Source organism: Amblyomma maculatum, chromosome 9 (genome assembly GCF_055883805.1).
Source record: "Amblyomma maculatum isolate TAMU_Amacu chromosome 9, ASM5588380v1, whole genome shotgun sequence".
NCBI lineage: Eukaryota > Metazoa > Arthropoda > Arachnida > Ixodida > Ixodidae > Amblyomma > Amblyomma maculatum.
The window spans coordinates 74861604-74881489 of record NC_139352.1 but is presented as its reverse complement, the minus strand read 5'-3'; the positions used below and the strand labels follow the sequence as shown (position 1 = coordinate 74881489).

At 47.5% G+C, this 19886-nt stretch overlaps 1 protein-coding gene across 2 annotated transcripts in view; it reads left to right on the top strand.

Annotated features, from left to right (window-relative positions):
* Nucleotides 1-4769: 4769 nt before the first annotated feature.
* Nucleotides 4770-19886, top strand: part of LOC146179445 (nucleolar protein 4-like) — a 127853-nt gene continuing 112736 nt past the window's right edge. For both annotated transcript variants that reach the window (XM_084579077.1, XM_084579076.1), the window contains exon 1: nucleotides 4770-5040. The gene's annotated coding sequence lies outside the window, so the exon portion shown is untranslated. The remainder of the gene's footprint in view (nucleotides 5041-19886) is intronic.

The following is a 19886-nucleotide window of genomic DNA, read 5'->3' as shown; positions in this document are numbered from 1 at the left end:
GGGAAAGGCTTGGAAGATGGGTATCTCCCGCGGCTGCTGCAACACGAAGGAGGGGGCAGTGGTGTCTACCTGCGTCATTACGGGTGGTTGTGTTGTCTTCGAAGGTGGTGCTGGAGAAGATGGTGGCGGCCTCGCAGTACGAGAAAATTGTAGAGGCGCGAATTCAGGATCAAGCCCTCGAAGCCGTCGGCTACTCTGATGGATAGGCGTAATCTCGATGGTAGGAGATCCTTGAGGGCTGGAGTCTCGGCTGGTTGGAGGTGTTGGGAGCATGGGTTGCGTTACCCAGCAGCTCCACCAGATGTCACGGTGTGAAGTCTCTGATCAGAAGTCACCGCGGGACACAGGAGTAACAGAAGTCACAGTGCGGCAGGAAACTAGCAGGCCCGCTTCGACAGAAGAACTTCAGTTTCTTCGCCTCGAGGAGACGAACGTCGGTTTCTTCGCCTCGAGGAGGCACACGCTCGCGATCACCACAGAGGGAAAATAAAGAATGCAGCGTGTCAATATTCATTTGCCAGTCCTGGCTGGCAAATGAATATCAATTTAAATCAATGAATATCAATGAATATCAATTTAAAATTTAAAATGAGGAAGGCCGGTATGGACGAGTCTTCAGCTGGAGTGAAGATCGCTGGAAAACGCATCAACAACCTTAGATATGCGGATGATACCACTTTAATGGCAGAAAGTGAATTGGATCTCAAGAGACTTCTGATGCGCGTACAAGAAGAGAGTGAGAAGTTTGGGCTTAAACTGAACATTAAAAAGACGAAGATCATGGCGTCTTACCCTATCAAGTCCTGGAGCATCAATAGACAAGTGGAAGCTGTGACAGATTTTCTGTTCTTGGGCGCCAAGATTACCTCGGAAGGAGACTGCAGCCATGAAATTAGGAGACGCCTGCTTTTGGGAAAGAGAGCAATGGTTAGCCTTGACCGCCTAGTAAAGAGCAGAGACATTAGTCTGCCAACCAAGATCCGTATAACCCGTGCTATGGTCTTTCCAGTTGTGATGTATGGATGCGAGAGTTGGACTGTGAAAAAGGCTGATCGCCGAAGAATTGACGCGTTTGAATTGTGGTGCTGGCGAAGACTCTTAAGAGTTCCTTGGACTGCCAGAAGATCAAATCAGTCGATATTGTCGACCATAAACCCTGACTGCTCATTGGAGGATCAAATTCTAAAGTTAAAGCTCAGCTACTTTGGTCATCTGATAAGAAGAGAGGAGTCGCTGGAGAAAGATTTGATGTTGGGAAAGGTTGAGGGTCGCCGGAGAAGGGGTAGGCAGCGAACGCGATGGTTAGATGGCATTCTCGAGGCATTGCAGATGAAGCTATGTGATGTTAAGAAGATAGTGAGAGACCGGAAAGCGTGGCGTGACATGGTCCATAGGGTCACGAAGAGTCGGACACGACTGAACGCCTGAACTGAACTGCCAGTCCTGGCACCACTGATGTACTGCTGTTATGGCGTTGTTTAAAGTTAGATGATCATCAATGGAGTTAATTTCCTGATAAAAAAACGCAATCATCAGCAAGAATTTTAATATGATGTGAAGCGTAAGATGGTAAGTAATTTATGAAACTTAAGAATAATACTGGGGCTAGGACACTGCTTTGGGGTACTCCTTATGAAACAGCAGTTAAAGACGATTTCTCGTTGTTAATTTCAACAAATCGTGTGCGATTACTGAGATAGTTTTTAATGCAATCGTGAGCAGGACCAGTTCCCAAAGTTAGCTCAAGTTTTACCTGACGTTTTGTGTGTGATACGTGGTCAAATGCTTTAGAAAAGTCTAGAAATACGTGTTCTATTTGTTTCTGGTTATCAATGCTCAAGGATATATCATGTGTTAATTCAATTAACTGAGTAATGGTGGAAAGGCCCTTACGAAAACCGTGTTGATAGGGGTTAAATAACATTTACTTCTAGGAAGGCATTTATGTGTTTTAAGATAATATGCTCTAGTAGCTCGCATACTGTGCTAGTTAGTGATATTGGTCTGAAATTCGAGGGATCAGATTTATTTCCCGATTTGTGTACTGGGGATTTTTTTTTTTTTTGCTGATTTCCATTCCCTGGGAAGGGTGCAAGTAGATAATGATTTGTTAAAGAGTAGAACAAGGAATTTAGCCACCCACTCAGCATATCGATGCAGAAATATATTAGCAATATTATCTGGCCCTGGTCTGTTCTTGGTGTCTAAATGTAGTAAAAGATTTAATACTGCAGTTTCTTTTATAATTATAGGCTCCATCTTCATACCTGTGCTAGAGTTCATTCGGGGCAGTTTTCCATTATCACTTGTAAAAATGTAGCAAAAGTAGTTGTTCAGAGTAATCGCACTATTTTTGTTATCTTCTGTAGATGTTTGTCTTTCATCTCGTTTTTTAGGGTTTAAATAACGGCAAAATTTTTGGGGAGCATTCTCCAGAAAATTGTGAAGTGTTTTTGTAAAGTAGTATGGATTTGGCTCTCTTAATATTTGATATGAAGCCATCAATGGCGGAAGTTAATTTTTGTATTGTGCGTTGCGACGGATGGCTTTTTTGGTTTCTTCTGAGCCGGCGAACTTTTCTTTTTGGGTGATAATGGTACGAGTTATCCAGAGGTTGTGGTTATGCGTTTTCCTAGTCTTCAACGGGACGTAGTTAGCGATGTAATGTGACACAACTGATTTGAACCGCTACCATAAAATTTCTTGTGTTCGCATCATGTGAGAGTTTATTGAATGACAACAGTTCGAGAGACAGTGTATCAATGATGCTTGTATCGGTAGCTCTGCTGTAGTCTTTGTATGTTTTTGTTTATTGTGAAGGTAGAGAATCGTGATATGGTACCGCACATAATACTAGTTTATGGTCTGACAGGCCGGATGACACTTCGATATTAGCTTTATGACTGGGAAAATGATCACTTAGATAGATCTAAAATGTTACAGCTGGATCAGATCCTTGTAGATCTCTTTGCGCTTTCACTCCCGCCTTCCTCTTTTCCCTTACATGACACAGGTGTCCAGAGAAAAAGTGGGACAGATACTGCCCCTTTCCTTTCGTTATTATTATTATTATTATTATTATTATTATTATTATTATTATTATTATTATTATTATTATTATTATTATTATTATTATTATTATTATTATTATTATTATTATTATTATTATTATTATTTCAATGGCAGTTTTAAGTGAAAGGGTACAAAGATCACTGGAACGAAAAGCCACAGTTAAAGTTAAATTGGTTCACAGGAAGGGAAAGGCGCAGTAACTGTCACACTTGCTCTGTGGACACCCGAACCGCGCCGTAAGGGAAGGGAGGAAGGTGGGAATGAAAGTGGAAAGAGAGAAAGAGGAGCCGTAGTGGAGGGCTACGGAGTAATTTCGACCACCTGGGGATCTTTAACGTGCGCTGACATCGCACAGCACACGGACGCCACTTCGTTTCGCCTCCATCGAAACGCAGCCGCCGAGGCCGGGATTCGATCCCGGGAACTCCGGCACAGTAGTCGGGCGTCTTACCACTGCACCACCCCGGCGGGGCAAAAGCCACAGTCGTAACCCGGAATTAAGAAAAAAATGTGCGGAACAAAATACGCACGAGACAGTATCAATACTTTGACGCAACCGTTCTTTAATCGTACAGCGTTCAGAGTGGTGTCATGCCATTACGCTTCCCATTTAGCATCCATATTTGCTAGTCAGTTGTAGGCCAGTTTAGAATAGGGATTCAAACCGACGACCTAAGTTCCTGAGGAAAAAAATCGCACAGCATGCGGACGCTCTTCACATTTCTCAACTGCCTTATTTTCTAAACCCCATGAGCGACGGAGGGGAGAAACGGGAATGAAATATACGCAAATTAGGAGTGGACAAGATTGAAACAAAAGCCAGGTAAAACTGGAAAATTTTTTAAAATGTTGAAGAAACTGAAAGCTGCATTAACTTCTCACTTCATGTGAAACACCTGGCCCGTGCTGTAAGGGAAGGGATGGAAAAGGCTCGTCTCGCTTATTGCGTTGATTTATTTATTTATTTTGCAGCGCCTCACAGTAGACAGTCAATGTGGGGTTAACGAAGCGCTCTTAATTAAAGACATATCAATAGCGGCTCCTGTAAACGATCGCAATTTGTTGATAGGAGCACCGATTCCTTGTGTGCGATTTGGTGCTTCGTAAAGGCCCTTAATTTGCCAAAGAATCTGTATTCTGCCACTAAATATGACAGTCGACAACCACAGGACAAACAACGAGCAGGGGAATAAAAAAAAATTGAACATATTTAGCGCCTGTCTTGAATCGTGCCGCCGAGCGCGATGCTTCAACAGGTCGCTTCAGCTCAATAAAAGTTCGAAAGTAGAAGAGCATACAGTAATCCAGCATTCTTCTTGAGGCCGCTAGAACGCAGTTGGTCACCCTTTTCAAGCAACGCGGAGCTTTGAGAAAGGTTTCTCGGTTAGTTACAGAGGCGATGGAAGCTCCTACACTTGTGAGCATGGTCAATGCCACAGACAGCCAAAAAACAAGAGGTCAGTCAGTGTCGGCAGCCGGAGGTAAGAACCCAAGGCGCTTGCTTATTTTCCAAAGGCGGCGGCGAGGTTCGGGCTCCGCTGCTGCCGTGTGTGCCGTCGGGAGAGGGAGGCGGTTCACGCGCGTCTGTCCCATTGGCTGGCGCGGGGCCTCCCGGCGAAAGAACGCTCGCGCACCGGAGGAGGATGGCGAAGAGGGAGGGGGAGAAGGAAGGGAGGGCGTCTGCTGCCGGCGGGACGTGCCTGGCTCGGGCGCGAGTAGCACAGCCGCTGCCAGCCGCGTTAACGCAGTCGTCGCCGTAGTCGCCGACGTCGCTTCGACGACGCGCTCCAGGAACCACTACTCCCCAACTGCTGCGGCGGAAAAAGCAGGACCCGGTGCTCACAGCAGTGCCGCAACCACGCCGGGACCGAGCCGAGGACGACGACGCGGCCGTCGCAGCCGCCTCTCGTGGGACGCCCGACCCAGGGCTAGGCCTAACCCCGGGCCCGAGCGGCTGCTCTACGAGCGGTGAGTGTACCGCGTTTCTGCGCGTCGTCTGCTACAGCCCAGTACTTCTGTGACGTTCGCCGTTGAGGACGCGTCGTGAACACCGACGATCCCCGATGTAGTTTTGCTCCGGAGTATTGTGTTTGCACATATTACATCGTCACCAACGTCATCCCGTCTGGTGGATTGCCCGCGTGGACTCGGTGCCACGCGGATGATTCCCGCCGCATCTCGAGAGGTGTTTCGGGCGGCGCGGCGACGATTTTCTTATTCGCGTTACTTAGAAAGTTGCTCGCGAGATGCTCGAAAAGTGAGCAGCTCGTCGACGGCCCAGGTTCCGCAACGGGATCGAATGCAGTGTCGATATGTTTTGAGAACGTTTTGAGAAGCGTATCGTTTGGTCAACGCTCAGTCATAAAGCCTCATTGATGTATTCTCAACAGCTGATGTGCGAAAGAATGGAGAAAAAAAAAAGTAGCGGCATGCCCGTACTCCTTTTATACGTTCTTGTTATTACTTCGAGCTATGTTGAGTATCTATTCAGTGAGTTGCAGCAGCTGACGCGCGGTGACATTTTTGGACCAAGCTCTCGTAATACGCAGCGCGGCGTCGTTCCGTGCAGTGGCGCGAGGAAAATTCTTTCGCTTCGCGCCTCTCTCATCCGGAAACAGGACGTCGGTCGAGTGGCGTGACTTTATAACCAAGAAGTGTTTGATATCCTCTTCACTGACCGCTCATGTGGTGCGGAAGGTTTCATTTTCAGTCCACAAAACTAAACTGGCCAGATGTTTCCTCGGAAGCCGCTCGTCCGAGCCGTCAAACAATTGCATATTTCATCAGTGCCGACAACCGTGCCTCATTAGACCAGTGCTAAATTTAGTCGCCGTTAACACCCGCTCCCGGAACTAGTCGGGCAACAACATGTCACCGGCAACCAATCAGAGCTTACCGGCGGCTTTCGCAACATGTCTGCTCTGCGCACCGGTGGGAAGACAGCGTGGCGCGGGATCTTCCGTGGCCAATTTCGGTACTTTCGATCGGTCATTGGTCTCCGTGAAGCTCGGGAAAAAACTCGGTGCTGGATCGCTCCGGTCGGCGCTGTTCGATACCCCCTTTCTCCCTTCTTTTTTCCTTTCGCCTCCGCGCCCGAGCACCGCAGTTGCTTCGAGTATCGCGAGAGTCGGCGCAGCTTGCTGTGTAGCCCGAACGGCTACGTCGCCGCTCTCTCTCCTATGACGTCACAGCCTGTGCAACGCTGGAGACTGCTGCTGCGACAAGAGATTCCGCTGCGCGCCACTCCTCTTGGGTCCCGAGCCAGGAGCGGGACCCAGGACGCGCCCTTTCGCCAGAAGTGCGGCGGGTGCGTGAGATAAATGAAAGCTGACTGTTGATATTTATTTGTGGCACTAATTTCAGTGGCTATTTGAACGTGCGAGTTGGTTTGGTTTATGGGGTTTACGCCCCAAAGCGACTCAGGCTATGAGAGACGCCGTAGTGGAAGGCTCCGAAAATTGCGGCCACCTTGGGCTTTTTAACATAACTTTTAGCATCCAAAAATTTATGAAGGGAAAGGTGCAGTTCTAAACCGTGCGATTAGAGCATTGATAATATTGAATAACGGGACTGAACGAGAGATGAAGAAATAACTGTTGTAGTGGAGCGTTCCGGATTAATTTCGACTTCCCGTAGTTGATTTTGAAGCTGTCTATGTCCTCTTTAGCATTGCGTCTCTGTTTGAACGTTACCAGCGCAGCCGTGTGGGTTCGCATTCTGGCTCTTTGTGCTGGGGTTCCAAAAGCCGTGTTCGTCTGATTGTTTCAAGGGAACTATAAGAATTGGGAATTGTGAAGGGTTTAACGCCTCGGAGCCACATATTGGCTGTGCAGGAGGGCTACTGCGTGGGGGAGGCTTCCGGATTAATTTAGAACACCTGGGGTTGTGCGCAGTAGTGTGAACTGAGTTTTCAAGTTTATTCCTGCACATTCATTGTGTTTATTTTAAGTTGCTATGCCAAAATTATTGGTTTCCTTATTTTTTTTTTCTTCTATGTTGTGCTAAAATATCTTTAACTTCTTGCATTTTGTACTCGGGGAGAAGCCAAGTTGTCAAGCTGAATTGTCAGCCCAGTTTTCTTCCCGCACTCCCTCACTTCGTGGGCGAAATGAAGTGTAATATTGTTGTTGTTGTTGTTATTATTATTATTATTATTATTATTATTATTATTATTATTATTATTATTATTATTATTATTATTATTATTATTATTATTATTTCTAATATCTGCTTTTCACTTAAAGCAGGCATATTTTACCCTTTGTAACAACAGCGATACAAAGCAAGAAAGCGGCAGTTAACACATAAGGGTGATCAGTTGCGGCGTTAGCATCTAGATTGCCGGGCCGCTGTTTTTAAGGCGAAAGCCTTCCAAGGCTCACGAAACGAAATCCCGTACGCGATATCTGTCATATTCCGCGAGATTCAACGAGATAAGTTCTTGTCTAGCATTCCGAACATCTGCAATGCCACACTTGAAGTTGTGCCATTAGAACGCCACGCGACAGGAGCGATGGTATACCGTCTAAACTAGCACTTGCCGGGGAAAGTGCCTCGCCGGGGTGGTGCAGCGGTAAGACGCCCGACTACTGTGCTGGAGTACTCGGGTTCGAACCCGACCTCGGCGGCTGCGTTTCGATGGAGGCGAAACGAAGAGGCGTCAGTGTGCTGTGCGATGTCAGCGCACGTTAAGTTAAAGATCCCCAGGTGGTCCAAATTACTCCGTAGCCCTCCACTACGGCTCCTCCTTCTCTCTATCCACTTTCTCTCCCACCTTTCTCTCTTCCCTTACCGCGCGGTTCAGGTCTCCACAGCTACAAGTGTGGCAGATACTGCGCCTTTCCCTTCCTGTGAACCAACCAACCAACCGGGGAAAGTGCGATACATATTGGGCCTTTCCTTTCCTGTAAACCCATTATAATTATATGTAACACTGCAACGAGCATCGATCACAGGCAAATGATGGGAGAGGAATCGTAGGCTTTTGCTATTCTCTTCTTAAGAGAATAGCTATTCTTTTCTTAAGCGGCCATGTAGTTTTTTTTTCTTGGATGTCCTACAGCGTACCCTTAAAAACGAGGCCTCCCACGTACGTGAAGAGGTTCTCGGTCTCACTGTGCATAACGGGGAGAAGATTCCATGTGATGTTTTGCTGCACGGCTTGTCATATGGTGGTGCCTCATGGCGGTCAGAAATTGTGATACTGACGTCCATCTTGCGTGCTGTCATTTTGTTGACAGTGCATGCAAGCTGCATGGCATTTTCAAGGACCACGGTGGCTCTCATGGACCACATTAATTAAATGGTTGGTTGGTTTGTGGGGCTTAACGTCCCAAAGCGACTCAGGCTATGAGAGACGCCGTAGTGGAAGACTCCGGAAGTTCGACCACCTGGCGTTCTTTAACGTGCACTGACATCGCACAGCACACGGACGCCACTCCGTTTCACCTCCATCGAAACGCAGCCGCCGAGGTCGGGTTCAAATCCGAGTACTCCGGCACAGTAGTCGGGCGTCTTACCACTGCACCACCCCGGCGGGGCACATTAATTAATAGGTGGATTCTGTCGCATAAATGACAGTCCATAGGACCTGACTCCATGCCAACCGACTTTCTTTGGAGTTTTCCCGTACTTAACGGAACAGGTAAAGAATAAAAATAAAATGTGTCGATAGCATAATGTTCTCATAGAGTGGCCCGCGACGCTGACCTGTTTGCCTCACCGCGGCATTGACACGAAGGCTCGACGCTGTTTGAAAACATTTATTTTGTTAATTCATGGGAGTGTAACTGGCTTCGGACAAGCACACAAACAACGCTGGTTATCGTTGGACGGAGAGCCCTAGTGCGAACACACTAAAGGGGAAAATAAATTAAGTGGCGGTTCAACTCTGCTAAGCACAAATGTGCATGCAGAAGCGACATTTAGCTCTCGTTTAGCTAGGTTGCTTAGTCTGCCGCGCCTTGCTATGTCTATGGATGAGATTAAGAAGTTCGCAGGGGTCAAGTGGATGCAGCCAGCACAGAACCGGGTTAAGTGGAGAAATATGGGAGAGGCCTTCGCCCTGCAGTGGGTATAATCAGGCTGATGATGATGATGACGTCTATCCACGTATTTAACGGCTGCTCATTAGGATAAACAAGGCGTAATTCGGGTCTTCAGCACAGCTTTGTCAGAGACTCAGCAAATGGCATTCGAACCACTGCGTAAATAATAATTTGTTCACAGGAAGGGAAAGGCGCAGTATCTGTCACACTTGTTATGTGGACACCTGATTTTTTTTATCTATAGGAAGGGAAAGGCACGGTAACTGTCTCACTTGTTTTCTGTGAACACCGCAACCGCGCCATAAAGGAATAGAGGAAGGTGGGAGTGAAAGTGGAAAGAGTGGACACCGCAACCGCGCCATAAAGGAATAGAGGAAGGTGGGAGTGAAAGTGGAAAGAGAGAAAGAGGAGCCGTAGTGGAGGGCTACGGAGTAATTTCGACCACCTGGGGATCTTTAACGTGCGCTGACATCGCACAGCACACGGACGCCTCTTCGTTTTGCCTCCATCGGAACGCAGCCGCCGAGGTCGGGTTCGAACCCGGGTACTCCGGCACAATGGTCGGGCGTCTTACCACTGCACCACCCCAGAACCGCGTCGTAAGGGAAGGGATGAAGATGGGAGTGAAAGTGGAAAGAAAGAAAGGGGAGCCGTAGTGGCGGGCTACGGAGTAATTTCGACCACCTGGGGATCTTTAACGTGGCGTCCGTGTGCTGTGCGATGTCAGCGCACGTTAAAGAACCGCTGCGTAAACGACTGTCAGCTTTGTAACGGAGAAAACGGCCGTTTTTCAACACATTTTTTATTCTCGATCTGTGTGTCTGGGCCTGGTTTTGAAATGCACTAGAGGCGTGTTTTTTTGTTGTTTTTTTCTCGAGCGGCTTTTAAAGGTGCCTTCACAGGCATTCCGGCGAAACCTAAGAATGCTGGTAGAATAATTGTTTGCCTAATGGTTACAAGCGTTAGCAGTGCTGTGAGAGTAGATCTTTTCTCTCTTTCCACTTTAACTCCCACCTTCCTCCCTTCCCTCACGGCGTGGTTCAGGTGTCCACAGAAAACGAGTGAGACAGTCACCGCGCCTTTCCCTTCCAGTGAACCAATTATTATTATTATTATTATTATTATTATTATTATTATTATTATTATTATTATTATTATTATTATTATTATTAGATCATTTTTTTATATAGTTAGGGGGTCTGTAAAGTTCTAGGCTCCCCTCCGATGCCGGTGTGCGTGCATTGCAGCGCGGATCGCCTTGTGCGCGACACTCGTACCCCAACGCCCCACTGGCTTTCTTACGCGAACGCTAGGAAATGATCCAAGAAATTACCAAGGGATGGAAAGTGACTGCTGCGGCAGAGGGAGCACGTTGGAGAATTAAAAGACGAGAACACGCATATTACTGCGTCCGCCCTGTGCGTTTATTCGCGTTGTGCGGTTTCCGATTCTTCAATTCTGATTATAAGCACGTTTTGCAGTCAGAGCTAGCGTATGGGACGGATCGCTTTAACAATATAGCCATAAACTGCTGATCTATGCGCGCGTTTCGTGCAGTTGTCGACTGGATTGGTTTCAAGAGTGAACTTACTCATGAGACGTGCATGACGAATCGCTCGTGTCTCATGGCGTAAACGTTGGAGTTCACCGAGAAGGCAATGAGCATTGGACGCAATAGGGCACGATCCAAGCTAGTATAGAGGGACGAAGACTAGATAAACGGAGGGAGGGGGGGGGGGGGGGCATGAACGTCAGCATTCATGACGGTTTCTGTATATTCTGTCTGTTCGTGCTTTGCATATCCACGCTGGTATCTGTTTTATAGTTTCAAAAACCATCGAATAGCGCGATTGCGTGGTCCTAGGCGACTAACAGAGGGAGGTCGAAGCTACCGAGGGTGGACTTGACGAATTTAAGGTGTGTGTGTTTTTTTTTCTGGAAAGACGTTTCGAGGCATTTGTCGAGGCCTTGTTGTAATCCAGCGCAGCGCGTAATGACGACGCACGATAGCACCAGTCGCGAGTAACGGTTGCACGTGCACATGGCGGCCACGTTGGTTCGTATTTCAAGTTTCGCTCGTTTTGAGAAGTGTTATTTCCCCGACGTCAAGTCATCTTACTGGTTGGAAACGCCGGAACTGGATGTCACTACCACTTCCGGTTCCGGCGTTTCCACCAGTCCGATGTCCTGAGGTCAGGGAGGCAAACGCTACTTCTGAAAACGAAGCAAGCTCGGATTACGGAACCTGATCTTGGCGAGCGCACTACATCCGAAGCACTACATAAGAAAGAAATTTCATTAAGCCACGTTTTCTTTTGTAATTTCAATCAGCGCCCTGCCCGGCTGCAGTGAAACCTAGGGTTCTAGCATAAACCGAAAACTAGCTGATAATGAGATAATACCTCCTTAGCATCCACCTAGGGCAGCCGTATATTAGATGACCAAAAATGCCTCCTGCTCCGGAGTGTAATTAATAAGAATTAACTCCGTTATTGCCCACTCCCCGCTGCGGTGGTGCAGTGGTTAAGATGCCCGGCTACTCTGCCGGAGTACCCGAGTTCGATCCCGACCTCCGGCGGCTGCGTTTCCATGCAGGCGCACTGCTAATCCTGCCCCTAGTGTAATTCCGGCACGCCTCTTGTGAGTCTGTTAGGATGTGGAGAGGTCTCCCTGTCCTATATCCTTCTCTTACAGCCAGAGCAATGGCTATCTCTTCTGCTTCTGTTATGTCAGACACCCTGGTCGTGACACTTGCGATGTGTTCCCCTTCGTGGTTTACTACCACCGCTACTGCGTTACCTTTGTGTGTTTGTGGATATCTAGAGGCGTCTGTGTAGACTGCGTCTTCCCTGTATCCCATGTTTTTCCCGTAATGCTCTGCCCTAGCTGCCCTTCTGCGAGCGTGGAGATTTGGATCCATGTTTCGGGGTATGGGTTGTGTGCTTATCTTTCTCCTCAAAGAGGGTGCGCCCTCGGAGGAGACACCAAAGCAAAACATAATCTGGATACCGAGCCACGCGGGAATCAGGGGCAACGAGGGGGCAGACAACCTAGCTCGAGGGATGACCAGCCGAGCGGGAGCGTCGCACACCCCGGAGGACCCCCAGATCAGATGCGGAGAGAGTTATTCAGACCTACTAAACCTATATAAGGGGCTGAGGTTCCACTACCCCCCGCCACACAAACAACTAACCAAGGAAGAAGCCACGGGATGGAGGAGACTACAAACGGGCTCCTTCCCAAACCTACACATACTAAACAAGATTTTTCCAACACAATATAGCGCCAGCTGCCCATGGTGCGGATCGAAACCAACACTATATCACATCACGTGGGAATGCGAGAGAAATCATGCATTTCGCAAACAGAAAACACCAAGTGCGGAGCAATGGGAGAGCCGGCTCACCAGCTGCGAGCTAGAGGCCCAGAGGGCACTCATAGCACACGCAAGCGAGGTGGCCCGACTCAGTGGAGCCCTGGACAAGGGGCCCAATCACGGCCAGGGAGGTGACGGACTTCCAGAAAAGGCCTCGACCTCCACCGCTAACAAACTTCCAAAAAAGAAATAAAGTTTTCAATCAATCAATCAATCCATGCAGGAAAAACGGAGAGGCGTCCGTGTGCTGTGCGGTGTCAGTGCACGTTAAAGATCCCCAGGTGTCAAAATTACTGCGTAGCCCCCCACTACGGGGCTTTTCTTTCTCTTTTTCCGCTTTAATTCCCACCTTCCTCCCTTCCCTTGTGACGCACGTGACTCGCCTATCCTGTGAATCAGTTGATATTATTATTATTATTATTATTATTATTATTATTATTATTATTATTATTATTATTATTATTATTATTATTATTATTATTATTATTATTATTATTATTATTATTATTATTACTACATATCCACGCCACCTTGGGAGACCCCTCTAAATATTGGACCAATGCGACTTTCTCCTTTACTTTATCACTTCTCCCTTGCTCTGCAATCACATCCGCTTACACTCTTAGCTCAGCATGTCCCAAATTCATACAGTGGGCCAGGACAATTATTTTAATGCGAAATTTCTCAGACATTTCCTTCCTTTGTAGCCCAATGGCTGCTCTTGGGTATATTATAATGTGTAATTACCCCCTTATTATGAATCTACTCAGCCTTTGATGATTCCCCTGAAGGTTGGTCCAGAACTATAGCTGAGGCGGTGCAACCACACCTTCCAGTGCAACTTGAAAATGCACGACATAATAACCCTCTTCAAATCGAATTACCACCAAGTCCCGGAGACCAGTTTTTGGCACGGGAATCAAGCCTGTAGTCGGAGTGAGGGTATGGGCCGTAACTTCTTGTGATGTCTGTCTGAAAACACCTTCCAGCTGTTCTTTCACGGCCAGATATCCAGAGCATGTGCGAAATGTTAAATCAGAACATCATGCGATTTCAGATTACTTGGTTGCAGCTGTTTTGCGTTGTCAGACTAATAATGCAACCAGCTTCTCCCGTGCTTATGTTTTTCTCTTTTCTAGATAAACGTTTAGGCAGTACTACAGGGGCAACAACACAGCCTTCACAAACTGCTTCTCAAAAACGTCTTCGATGCATTCGATCTTCAGGGACGGAATAACTTTAGCTCGTGCTAAAGGCGGATAAGTTAAATGCCGCGGCTGGTCGGACTGAAAAAATAAAATAAAAAAGAAATGAGAGGCAAAACGATTTTGCTCTGACTACCGCATGATTGGTTTCAATTTTCGAGGCAGCATCGCGCTCCTCATCAGGGCCCGTATTCTGAATTTGCGTCGTTATCGATGTGTCGCTATCTCACGTGACCTCTAGTCATCTGATTGGTCGAAACGCCGGAACCAGGTGTTGCCAGCATGGAACCGGAAGAGGTGGCAACATCATGTTCCGGCGTTTTCGCCAATCAGATGACTCGAGGTCGGGGAGATAGCGACACTTTAGATAACGACGCAAACTCGGAATACGGGCCCAGGTTGGGTGTCCTCTGGTGGTTGTAGTGGCTTATTGAAGTAATAATCAAAAATGAAGGAAAACAGTGTTGCTGGCCACGGCAACTACTATCTAAAATATGAAGCACCCGAGCTGCGGCCAGCGGGAAAGAAAAGAGATAGCGAGAAGTTCGGAGGGGAACGATAGGAAGGAAGAACAGCGGAAACTTCGTACATTAATTACAAAATGCAAAAAGGGAACGAGTTTGGTTGTGCTTTGACGTCAGGAAAACGGCACCTTCAAGTTGCTGATCCCTGTGATTGCAGTGATGTTCCTTCCTCATTAAAGCTATCAGCTATTGAAGCTATAGTTCGCGTCCCTGTTCCAAGTGTCATTTTGACGAAAACATGACTGAAAGCGATGTCACAGCGGTTACAATGTTGGCATACAGAGTTGTGTGTCACTCAGCGTTGGATATGAAACCAAAGCGAAAGCTGCTTGAAAAACAGTGGAATTGCCTTGAAAAAAAGTCTACGGGCGCCCTTCAAGTTACTTGGAGGATCAGGGAACAAAATTAAAAGATAAAAGAAACGCTCAATATGTATATCGAGAGCTGTATTCGCAATAGCGATCCGGAGCAACAGCTGGAGTGTGGACTCGGTAACCTAGTCGTTAATTGAAGTCGTCTCAGTTATTAGCGACTGACAAGAATGTTGAATTCAAATGTCTTTAGTAACTGCGAACAATCGATAATTGCTTCTGATACTAGAGGCTTGGCTCACTAAAAATTACAAAAATGAAGACTGCTGGCCGAATCTTTCTTCGCTAATTGGCACCTACACGAATGCATAGCGCGCCGCTTCGCATGCATATAAAACATGAATATATTCATGAATCGATGCGTAATGTTTCAGATTGGCGCTGGCGGGAGGAAATGTTGTTTTTTGAGAGATCGGAAGTGACATTTTCAGTATAACACCGTGCTGAGCTTCCGCCTCCTACTGTACGATTGCAGCTGACACAAAATATATGTCGTTCAAAATTGACCATTACTTAGGCCAGTCGTCCAATGTCGCCGCGCGCTGTACTTACTAGGATTTGTAAATCGGCCCCCTTTTTGCGGGATCAGAGGAGGAGCTGACAAATGAAAATGGAACCGAAAGAATGAATGAAGAAAAAGGTCACTGTGAAACATTTGGTCACTTTCTCGGGTGCATATGTCCGCTTTGAAGTACTATGCTTCCTTTTCAAAGCTATGTTACATACCTCACCTATTCGCCAGACTATTTAATAATTGTACTTGCATCAACGTCACTGGAGTAGCCATTCAGGTTGGGAGACGACCTCCCGCGTTCACAGGTTCCGCTTAGCCGCCAGCAGGTTGGGAGGCAAGGGAGGGGGCTTATGTTTAGGCGCCCATGCCACGACGCTATAAAAATACTGTACACAGAATGTTGCCTACCGGTACAGTTCGACAGAATTTACGCAACTGTCGCATACGCAATGCCGGTGTACATCTTCATCGGCCGTGCCCTTTTTCTCCGGAGACTGGCAGTAAGGGGCGCTACTTAATCATGGCCTGTTTTAAAGGCGCACTTTAAATAAACACAGGTTGCCGGAATGAATACTGAGCACTGCACTTTGGCTTCCTTCGCATTCCAAGTGCAATTATGAGGGCGGTCGGGTTCGAACAAGGGTACTTTGGCTGCTGATGCGCAGTATCCGGGTTCTAACTCGACCATGGCGACGGCGTTTCGGTAGAGGCGAAATACGAATGCTGCGTTGGCTGTGCAACGTTATTGCACGCCAGGTGCAAACTATTTCGAAATTATTTCTTAGCCCTCCAGTACGGCACTTCTTTCTATATTTCTTCTTTCACTCCCCTCCCTTACGGCGCGGTTCAGGTTTCCACGGAGATGTGTGACAGATACTTCGCCTTTGCTTTTTCTATTAACCAAATTTAGGGAGTCAAACTTCATTGTTTGACAGCCGAAGGCACTCAACAAAGGCTGTGTTAACTGCGCAAGCGCTGCCGGTGGTCCTAGATGTAAACCTTACACACGCCGGTCGCGTATCCACAGACACTGTAATTTGAAGGCCCACAATGTACCTGAATTTTGGCATACTGGCATGTTTAGCGCTTTGGCACCTAGGACTTGCAGAGCAATTTTACACACTGGGGCACGTTGAGCGCTCTGGCACATAGGGCGCGCAGTATTCTGGTGCCAAATAGTTTATCTTTCAGCTATCTCATTCTGCAACAGTACTAGAGCACTGCGTGTTGTTTGCAGTTCCGGGGACGTATACTACACTCGCTGCGCGCCGATTTTCGACCGGAATCGAGCGTCGGCGGCGGCTTGCTGCCAGAATACTGGGGCACTGCGCTGCTCCGAACGTCGCCGTCCGTGGCGGCCCGGCCTGCGAACGCAGCCACCTTCGCATCCCGGGACTCAGGCCGCGTCGGGAAGGGGGGGGGGGGGGGGGGGGGCGAACGCGCAGCTGTGGACTTTCCGCGTAGCGGAAACGGCGCACACTTGCCTCCGTTTATTGCGGCCAGAGAGCGGGCCCTTCTCTCCCGGAGCTTCGGGCAGCAGTGGAAAGCAAGCAGCTGCGGCTGCGAGCGGTGCGCGCTTACATACGTGGCCACTGCTGCGTCTGGAAAGGGCCAGAGGGCGTGCAAGCGCTGTAGAGAGGACAGGTCATGAAGGAAGGTGAGAGAAAGACACAAGAACGCGGAGCGGCGATGTACAACCGCGGGCCGCTGGCAAGCGCGCGCGAAATGCCGCGACGCCACGCACTCTCCGTGGGTTTGGAACGCGGGTTCCGGCCGTGCGCGCCGCACGATCTCAAACCTGTCTGGAGCAGCGCCATGTAGCTCGCCCGCGCCGCCGCCACCGCGCTTTTTGACCTCTTCCCTTCTTGGTTTTCCCCTTGCCCTGCTTCTCAGCCTCGCTTTCTCTCTCTCTCTCTCTCATTAAATCTCGCGACGCAGGGCATACTTTCGCGGCATTTCTTCGCACTCGGCCCTACGCAAAAAAGGGAAGAGCTGTCGGGGGCCGTATTTTTAGCAACGACTGTTATCTTGCTACACTCCTTTGCCCTTTTACTTATCAGTAGCTGCTGCAATTGAAGTCAGGCTAGTAGGTATTGCAATTAGTAACGACAGTCCCAGGAGGCCAAAGTATCGCGCGATGACATTGGCCGCGAACAAGTTTTGTCACCAAACTACGGCTTCCTGGAACCACTATTGTTAGATATTTTCGAGCTGTGCGTCGGCGCCAGTATCGTAACGATTGGCAGGGCCTTGAAATGCGCGTGGCTTGTGTACTTCGCAAATTTACTTTTTATGCTCTTCTTTCTTGTGCTCATTCGTGTGCTCAAAAGCTGCGGTATCTTTGGAATCGAAATGGCAGTTCGTTTCAAGCAATGAAATACAATAGAAATAAAACAAGCAGTAGAACAGCATGTATAATGTACCCCGCTGGGGTAGCGCAGTGGTTAGGGCCCTCGACTACTGTGCACGGACGCGGGATCGAATCCCGGCCTCGGCGGCCGCTTTTCGATGGAGGAGGCGAACAGCAAGGCGCCCGTGTGCTGTGCGATGTCAGTGCACGTTAAATAACCCCAGGTGGTCGAAATTTCCGGAGTCCTCCATTAAGGCGTCTCTCATAGCCTAAGTCGCTTTCGGACGTTAAACCCCACAAACCAGTCAACCTTTCCTTGTGCGTAAACTGTTCGAATACTGCTGATAATTTACGTCACACGAGATAAATATTTTCTTGCTTCGCATTTTTCGTCATCATCAGCGTCCGAATTAAGGGCTATACTAGACTGCAGTGAATTCCAAGTGCATAGCGGCCGCGATTTTCACATGGAAGAGTTGTCGGTTGGAAGCACTATTTTTGGTTGGAAGCGCTGGCCTGTAAAATCACACAGGCATCCACCCACGCTGACTCACACAAACTTTCGGGAACTACCATTCCCTAATTCTCGCTTCCGTAAACAAACTCCGCACCAATAATAATTTTGATATCCACAGTGTTAAAGAACGCTGCGGTTTGAAGCAATTATGGTCGATTAAAATTTACTCTCACAAATATATCTAGTGCCACGTTATAGCTTCTCGTCGTTCGTTGAGTGGCGCTTTGTCGATACAGATCGCTCCGGCGAAACGCAGGAAATATAGCTTAGAACCATTATACATGAATAATAATCACTAAGTGAAACATTTGGTTAACATGTCTTTGCTGAGTAAGATGTCCTTCAGCCAACGTGAGGAATCGGCATCGTTAGGTCAGCAAGAATGGAAAATAAAAATAAAAAACAACGTTATCCGGTTCCGGCGCTTATTTATTTATTCACTCACTCTTTTTCTCACAATGGACTTCCAGACTAGTCTCGTCAATCCATATGTACAGCGATGAAATAAAGAAGACAATTTTCCGGTGGCCTCCTTGTTAATAGCACGCGTGGACAAGCGCGGCAGGAAGAGTTCGAAAAATGCGGAGAGGTTGTCACCATAAACCACATCCTAATAACCTGTATAAAACTTGATCAACTTAGAGAAAAGCTTTTCTCACAGTTCTATGACAACTGCATTCCCCTACACCCCATAGCTTACTCTTAGGAGAAAATTCACTGGTTAAAACGTCTTTTCTCGTTGATTTCTTAAAAGATGCAACATCCTAAAGTTACTCTAGTGTATTAAAATAAACGCTTGCTTCTTTTCACCAAACAGATATGTAAACCCCGAGTTTGGCGCATGATGGCCTTAGCTGTCTATGTGCCATAAAACACAACACAACACAGCTAATTAATTAACAGTTCCTTCGCAGTCGGTTTGAAAGTTGTTCGAGAACAGTGCATTTTATTTTTATCTGCGGGAAACAAGGAAATACGATATCAGTCTAATTACTGTCTCAAGCCCACGACTTTAGTTAATTCTTGCACAGTGGCTCAGAATTTCGCGTCTTCGTATCACACGCGAGCTCAAGTACAAACGCAAGCGCGCTCAGCCTTCGAGCGATGTGCTGCGGTCGAAATGAAGGGAAATCTTGCGATGTCGCCTCGCCAAGCGGCAAGAGGGCCGTCCTCTCACACTGTCTGTACCTGTTCGACGGGCTTAAGAATTGCTCACTCTTCGGGAATAATGTCGCTCTGGTGCTCTAGACGAGTCTGCTCATCGACTGGACAGTCTCCAACACTAACGAAAACTGAAGGAGGCGGTCTCTGTTGAAGGCTTTTGCTTTTGAATGCTGTCTCTGTCTCACTGGAGCATTGCATTCATTTCGGTATATTCATTACTTTTATTTAAAAAAAAAAGAAATAAATAAAAGAGCCTTTGTGGACATGAAAAAAAAAAAAAACAAAAAACAAATCAGGCATCAGGCAGGTGAGTGATAAGAAGGCATACTACTACGTAAAAGAGATAGGATTCTTACCGTTGCAGGAGCCAATGATCAGCATTGAAAGATATAGAGCAAGCCCCTTGCTTTCCCTTGCACGCAGAATATGCCAGGAGTTCCCAATTCTTACTTTCAGCGGTATATTATGGGACGCCCGTTCGACCTGCAATGCCTATAACGCCACCAAGTTTCTCAGTGTTGAAAATATAATAGTTATCCTAAGCTTTAGAAATATTTTCAGGCTCGGCGCTGTCGTAAATGCTCCACCGTAAGACTCGAAAGCAGATAGTGTGGCTTATAAACTTTTGACGCGCCTTGTACATTAAATTTGTTTCCTTCTGCACATGCATATGTAGGTGAAAGATTCATTGATTGCCCAGTCACTGAGTCGCATTTCCACCTGAATGACAATAACACGCAACGCCA